Source organism: Brachyistius frenatus, unplaced genomic scaffold (assembly GCF_029030835.1).
Source record: "Brachyistius frenatus isolate BFR_SWC_R1_liver_20210118 unplaced genomic scaffold, ASM2903083v1 Contig_427, whole genome shotgun sequence".
NCBI classification, from domain to species: domain Eukaryota; kingdom Metazoa; phylum Chordata; class Actinopteri; family Embiotocidae; genus Brachyistius; species Brachyistius frenatus.
Window position 1 is genome coordinate 47,501 of NW_027211026.1, and position 6,810 is coordinate 54,310.

The window sequence follows — 6,810 nt, forward strand, 5'->3', positions numbered from 1 at the left end:
GTATATCAGAATCAAGCTTTAATACCACTGAGACTTTGTTGTTTTGGAACATAGTCTGTAATTTTTGTGTTAAAGCTATAATCCTCAAGATTTCCATGAAGTCAAAACATAAATTTGTCCTATTTATCACTATTTTCCTGCAAAAACCTTGTTTTGTTTAGGTGTTACACTAAATTCCCATTTAATAAATCTATATTACCTTTTCATGAAAGTAAGATTGGAAATAATGGGAACAGGAGATTACAGATAACTTGATCTTGTGGAAACAAGTGTAAATTTGTTGATATTTGTTTTTACGATTCCCCTTCGCAAGAACTCTAATGCTATTTAATAAACCGACATTTAAAACTGTTGTGGACGATCATAGTTATAATGTAAATGGAAAGAACTGAGAAGAAAGTAGGCAGTGATGTTCCCCCCCAAATTAATTAAATTTATTTAGAACAACAAAAAAAACAAAGCACACATAAGGAGACCATCACCCACTTTCCCACAGAAACACCACCCCCCCCCCCAAAAAAAAAAAAAAAAAAAAAAAAAACAACAACAACCAAGACCTTTTAAACCCAGTCACTTACTGTCTGCAGCCATTCAGGGAGGTTCTCTGGAATTAGTGCCACTTCGACCAAGGTGCAATTCATCTGCAATAATCAACCGGCGCCATTTGGTTCTCTGCACGAGGCCCAATCAAACATACATATTGTAAGTAAAAATGTCACTCAAGTAAACATCCCCCTTTCTGGAAATGACCAACAACAACACAGTATTAGCAAACAATAACTCACTAAGAAATCTCAAAGGGGGAAATACATTTCTTAAAGGGTCAGAGGTCAGGGAGTTAAAATCCTCCTACAGAAAACCTGCATGGGCAGAAATACTGAATACAAGTGAGCAAGCATTTCTCAAATATCACAAATTCTCAGCTCATATAAGTGTTGATCAAATAAGCGAGAGGAATATGCAGCTTTGACAAAAACATTCAAAAATACATCTGAGCTGTTGCTCTTCTGTGGTCATCAGACCCCCAAATATTGTCCCTTTAATATTGAGACCCTGTGTAAAAGATACATCATTGACCTTCAAAATCTCCCTCAGCTCTATCTTACTGATAATTACCATTAGAAAGCAGATACGAAGGCATTTTGGCAGCTTACACTTACATAAATCTGACACATGATTATGATTCTATAAATAGCAGGTGCTAAAACAAAATGATAAACAAAAATCTGTACAATATTTTTAGTCTATGAGGACTTTCAGGCTCATATTAGTGAATGCACCAGAACACCTATTAGTTTTTAGCCATTAAACACCTCACGTGTTGAACAAAATATTTGTTTCACAGCCTTTAAGCTTCTGAGCAGGTTGCTGAGTGTTAATCACTTTTGCAATCATGTGTCCAACTCTGAAGAGATGCAGGTATTTATTAATATTAAATCATCTTATTGTGGTGATTTGATCTTCCTGTTGTACGTACAGGATTTAGAGCAGAGCCCTGGGAGATCGATGCCATATTCTGTGTGCTGGCCGATCTTGTGAGAACTCAAAAGAAATGTGGAGGCGTTGGGAGCCGGTGTAGAGGTCCTTCAACAGATTCTCTGTCATCAAGGCGATGATGATATCAGGCAGCAGCACTAAGACTTTTTCCATATTCACCTGTAGGGTCATAATAATGTTAGAATACATGTTGACATCTGTATTTTTAAAAAAACATCTCAAACATTCATTACCTCTTACTTATGTCAAACTCTTTGACTGCACCTAATCATTATTAGAGCTATTCAGTGTATCCCCAAACACACAGATGCTGTGAGTTTGTACCTGTACATCGATGGCGCTTGGTGGGAGGAGTCTGAGCACCTGGACCCTTTGATAGATGAGTTTGGGAAAGTTCTGAATACAAAGAAACACATTCTGACAAAGAGAAAGCAAAAGATTAAATTCATCTAAAATCCACCAGAAATCAGCAAAACATTTAAATGAAAATGCACAATTTGTGTGACAGTTCAAAAGCCTGTTGTCACCCTGTTGTAAGATGCCAGCGGTATTTGGAGCAGATTGGGTAGTCCCTGCGGTGGCATGCCACTTAACCCATGTTGCAGGAGACTGGGGTCAAGAGGACGCTCAGATCTTTCATTCTTGCAGGTCCCTCTGTCGGCTCCGGGGTCCGATGAAGCCACACGGATGCCTTTGGTGCCTCTCAGGCTCATCATGGCCAAGTCAGCAGCATCCGCAGCCGAAAAAATCACCGTGCCACTCGTGAGTCCATTTTTCACCATTTTCTGAGGTGTGAGAGGAAAATATCAAACTACTGAGCAACAAAAGGACATTTAAAGTGGAATTGAATGAAGTTTATGTTTTCCAAATAGTTTGTCTGCAATAAAGTTACCTGAACACTATTGACTTGTCCAAAAGGTGAGCACAAGTTGAGCAGACCCTCAGCAGTCAAATCAATGCCCCCTTCCGCAAAGATTTTTATTTTCTGTCGGGGGAAATATAAAGTCAACGCTGACATCTGGAGGTGGTTATTATTTTCTGAAAGCATTAGGTTGTCCCTACCTTTGCATCAGGCCCGTCTATGGGAGTTAACTTTGGAAACCCCCAGTTGCTTTGCTTACTGTTTGCATTGTGGTTGATGGCCATAACGCTCCTGTACGTAAAAGTGTTTCCAAATCTCCCAAAGTAAACAGCTATGAGGATTCTAGTCTAGGCTGCAGAAAATGTGGTCGAATACCACCAGAAATACGGTTAAATGTTGGTAAATTTGTAAGAAAGCAAAAGAGTTCACAAATATAGTCTGATGTGAATTTTGAAAAAATACAGTTTTGAAAATACATAATTTCTAAATTCAAGTTGATTCAACCTAGCAACGTGTTGGAAATCCACACAATTCATTCAACAGAAGCTGTTTTGGCAGTCTGACAGCGCCACAAGTAGAAAAACGACCAGCTTATTAAAATAATGTTGATATGTCAATCCGTTGATTAAATATACGTTTTTAAACTTTTGGCTTTAACTTCAATTTTACATAAATGCTTATAAATCAAAATTACCTCAACCTCAGCCTCAACATGTTTTGACCCTAGGGGGCGCTACAAATACCAAAAGTTTATGGGTTAGTACGAAATTCTGATCGCACGATCTAGGGTCATGTCTCAGTTGATCACAAAAATTTAGCAATGATTTATTGGGCGTCGCTTACTATAACAAATCTAGATTTTTTTTTTTTTTTTTGACATTTTACATTCCATACTTCAAAAAATTACAATCAATCATCAGTACGTCCGACAGAGTTTTTCAGTACATCTTCTGCATTGTGACAAAACTTTGGCTCACTGCAACCTATGGAAGTTATATTTATTATTCTATATTTCTCAAAACATGCAAAATCAATTAACATCTATATCTCCAGAAATATTCATTCAAATGCTACAAAAATGGACAAGGACCTTCTTTGGATACTGGGTATCAAATGTCTTCTAAGGGGATAATTTTGGTCAAACATTTTCTATTTCTCCAAACATTTGCTCAAAATTCACCAAAATATTTGGAGATACACCTGAAATCATCCCAATGATATGTGACAAAAAGATATTTTAGGTTTCAGTTTTCAATGTCATTTTGAAGAAGAACTGCCAGGAACTCTAATACTAATTTGATCATGAACTAGACTTTTGAATTCAACAAGTATTAATTGTTATCACAGTTTTACTTGAGAAATACACAACTGACTGGAATATGAGGCAGATTTCAGTTTATACTGACAACAGACATAAGACACTTAAAACGGAGTCGATGATGGTGAAATCTGCAAAACTGAATCGGTCAGTTTTGTGTAAAAAAAAGAAAAAGAAAAAAAAAGTGAATTTAGTGAAAATTTGAGATGGACACCGTTTGGTATAAGTGTTTGTTTTTAAGGTTGTCACAGCTGATCAAAGATCTGAAGCGCTAACATCTCCTGTTTAAAGAGATAATTCAGTGACAGAAACACTGCCATATTATTAAATGTGACAAAAGATAACTATACAACACATTTTCTTATTGTGTCTGAATTGATTATCATGCCACCACAATATAACTCCATAAGAACTGAAAGTGAACTCTGTTGTCTTATTTTTCCTGTTGTTGATCATTGATAGTATATAAGATGTATATACAACCCCGTTTCCAAAGAAGTCGGGACCCTGCGTAAAATGTAAATAAAAACAGAATGCACTGATTTTTAAATCACATAAACCCCTATTTAATTTAAAATAGACCAAAGACAACATATCAAATGTTGAAACAGAGACATTTTTATTGTTTTATGAAAAATCATTTCATTTGATGCCAGCAATACGTCTCAACAAAGTTGGTACAGGGTCATGTTTACCACCGTTTTGCATCACTTCTTCTTTTGACACCACTCTGTGAATGTCTGGGAACTGAGGAGAAACATGTCTGTCCTTTGTCCAGCAGGGGGCGCTCCAGGACCACGTACCAGATGCAGCGGTTGAAACACTTGCATTGCAGAAGATGGCGCTGTTCATAGTTCATAGCATGTCCTGACTTCAGCATGGACTGAAGTGTCCTTATCCTACATGCTAACAGACATTATTCTCAGCACCGACTATAGTCAATTATAAGCAAATGAAATGGTTGCATTGCTGTAAACTGTCCTGGGAACCTAGAATAGAACTGGCATGATGACTTTTGCTGTCACATTTGGCATCATTGTGAAATAATACCCCTGAAATTGTGCACCAATTTTCATTTCTCCTTTTCCCGTCAAAGGACTCCGTGCCAAGGCTGAGTGTTCAGGCACCGGGACAAGAGACGTATGAGCCAGCACAACAAATTACAAGTTGTTTTTTTAGTTGATTGCCACATGGAGGTCAGCCCCCTAGTGTGGTGCAATGATAATATATGTAAATGGACTACCATGCTCCAACCAGACAGAACAAGATTTAACCAGCCTGCGCCTGACTGGGGTTGCTTACCTCCAAACTTCACACATGTTTGACAAGAAAATTCCAGCACGGCAGTCGTAGGGAGCCTCATTTGTGTGGACAGCGAGGGCCTGAAGGCAGCTGACTTTTTGTGAACCAAATAGCGTGGATTCTTCATAGTACTACATCTATTATTAACTCTTATCGGACTTGACGTCAACTTTATAAAGTGTGGCCTATTTAAAGTGAAAGGCATTAAGGACCCTCTGAAAATATAGCTGGTTATTGGAGCAGATTTTTTTTTTTTTGCCCTCTGAAAAAGCACTTTTCATCAATGAATTGAGACACATTTTTAATCTCTGACCTCGCTCACAAGCAGCTGTACTTTATCCATCTTTTATAGTCAATAACTTTGGTGCACGTTTGGGCATTTAAGACGGTATACTTTGGTATTGTTTACAGAGATTAAAAACATGGGATATGTGGCAGTCTGTCTTGCATGCATCTGCATCTTCCACGTAAAAGATAAACCACAACAGTTAAAGCAACAGACTGTCACGGTGCAGTGATTTAGTCCTATATGAATATCTCTGATCTCACATGAGGCTGCAGTTGAACTTCAGACGCAGCTTTTTTCAACTATTGTATTCCTGAAAAGTGGGCTGACCTGTTTGTATCTGGCAATGTGTGCTTTCTTTCTCTTGAGGGTAGAGGATTCGAGGAATGTGACAGCACGGAGGGCAACAGCAAGTGGCATTCACGAATCCACACACAGATAATAGGCTTTCAAATCTTGTTTGTTAATAACAAAGGCTCGGATGTAGGCCAACTGTCTGGGGTGTGAGGCTGATCCAAGGACACTGGCACACCAACAGTGCACAGACATAACAGGTGTAATAACATAACTGGCACTAGACATGGAACAGAAATCATATTTTTCTTCAATAAAAGCATGATTTTTTTTTGTCTTGCACTTTCCTGTAAAACATATTGCAAAATCAAACTGGCATGTCTTGCATTATGACATGCACTGTGAGCACGAGGACATATAAGAGGAATCATTATAATGCACTTCTTAGGAGTAAAGTGCAACTTTGAAACAACTCCAACTATGGAAAATGATGCAAAATAAACATTTTCATTGACGGATAAAACATAAAAAGGACAAAGAGGCGTTTGCTTTTTCAATCCAAATACAACGTGCACTTCAAAAAAAGAGAGATGAAATGACTTTTCACGGGCTGCATTGGACAACCTGACGACTGAAAGCACAAGAAAGGAGCTGCACGTCTTTCAGTGAGTCGCACAGACGTAAAGAGATGAGTGGAAGACGGTGTTGCTGGGTAAACAGCCCTTCGACAGATCCCCTGAATGACTTCCCCGGGTTGTGTACTGTCTCCACTACACACCAAATCCAGTATTTTTCCATCAAGTAGCGCGCTGGACCACGTGACCACAGCGGAGCGGAAAAAACCAAAACCTCTGTCATGTTTGCGTCCTCACTGGGACAGCGGCGCGCTGCGGACATGGCGCTCAGTTACAAAAACGCACGCCGTGATCGTGAAATGTTTTCGTCTGCGTTGCTGCGGACGCTTCGTTAATATAAAGCCCGCCGTTCACTTTGCTTCTGTTCACCAGCAGATTCTCCTCCAGGTCGGGTTTCTAACCCCGTGCGTCCGTGATCATGTAACCACTCCCACTCGTGGCTGGTGGAAAATTACCAGCTTACGAGCAACAGGCAAATGAATGGTACCTGCGGTTTTTATCACACCGTTCAACCCAGCGGGGCTCCCGCGCGCAGCAGGCGCGGCCTTACGGCACATTTCACGTTTAAAGTAGCGGCGCTTCACGGAGAGCCGAAGTGGACCGAATCATTCAACTG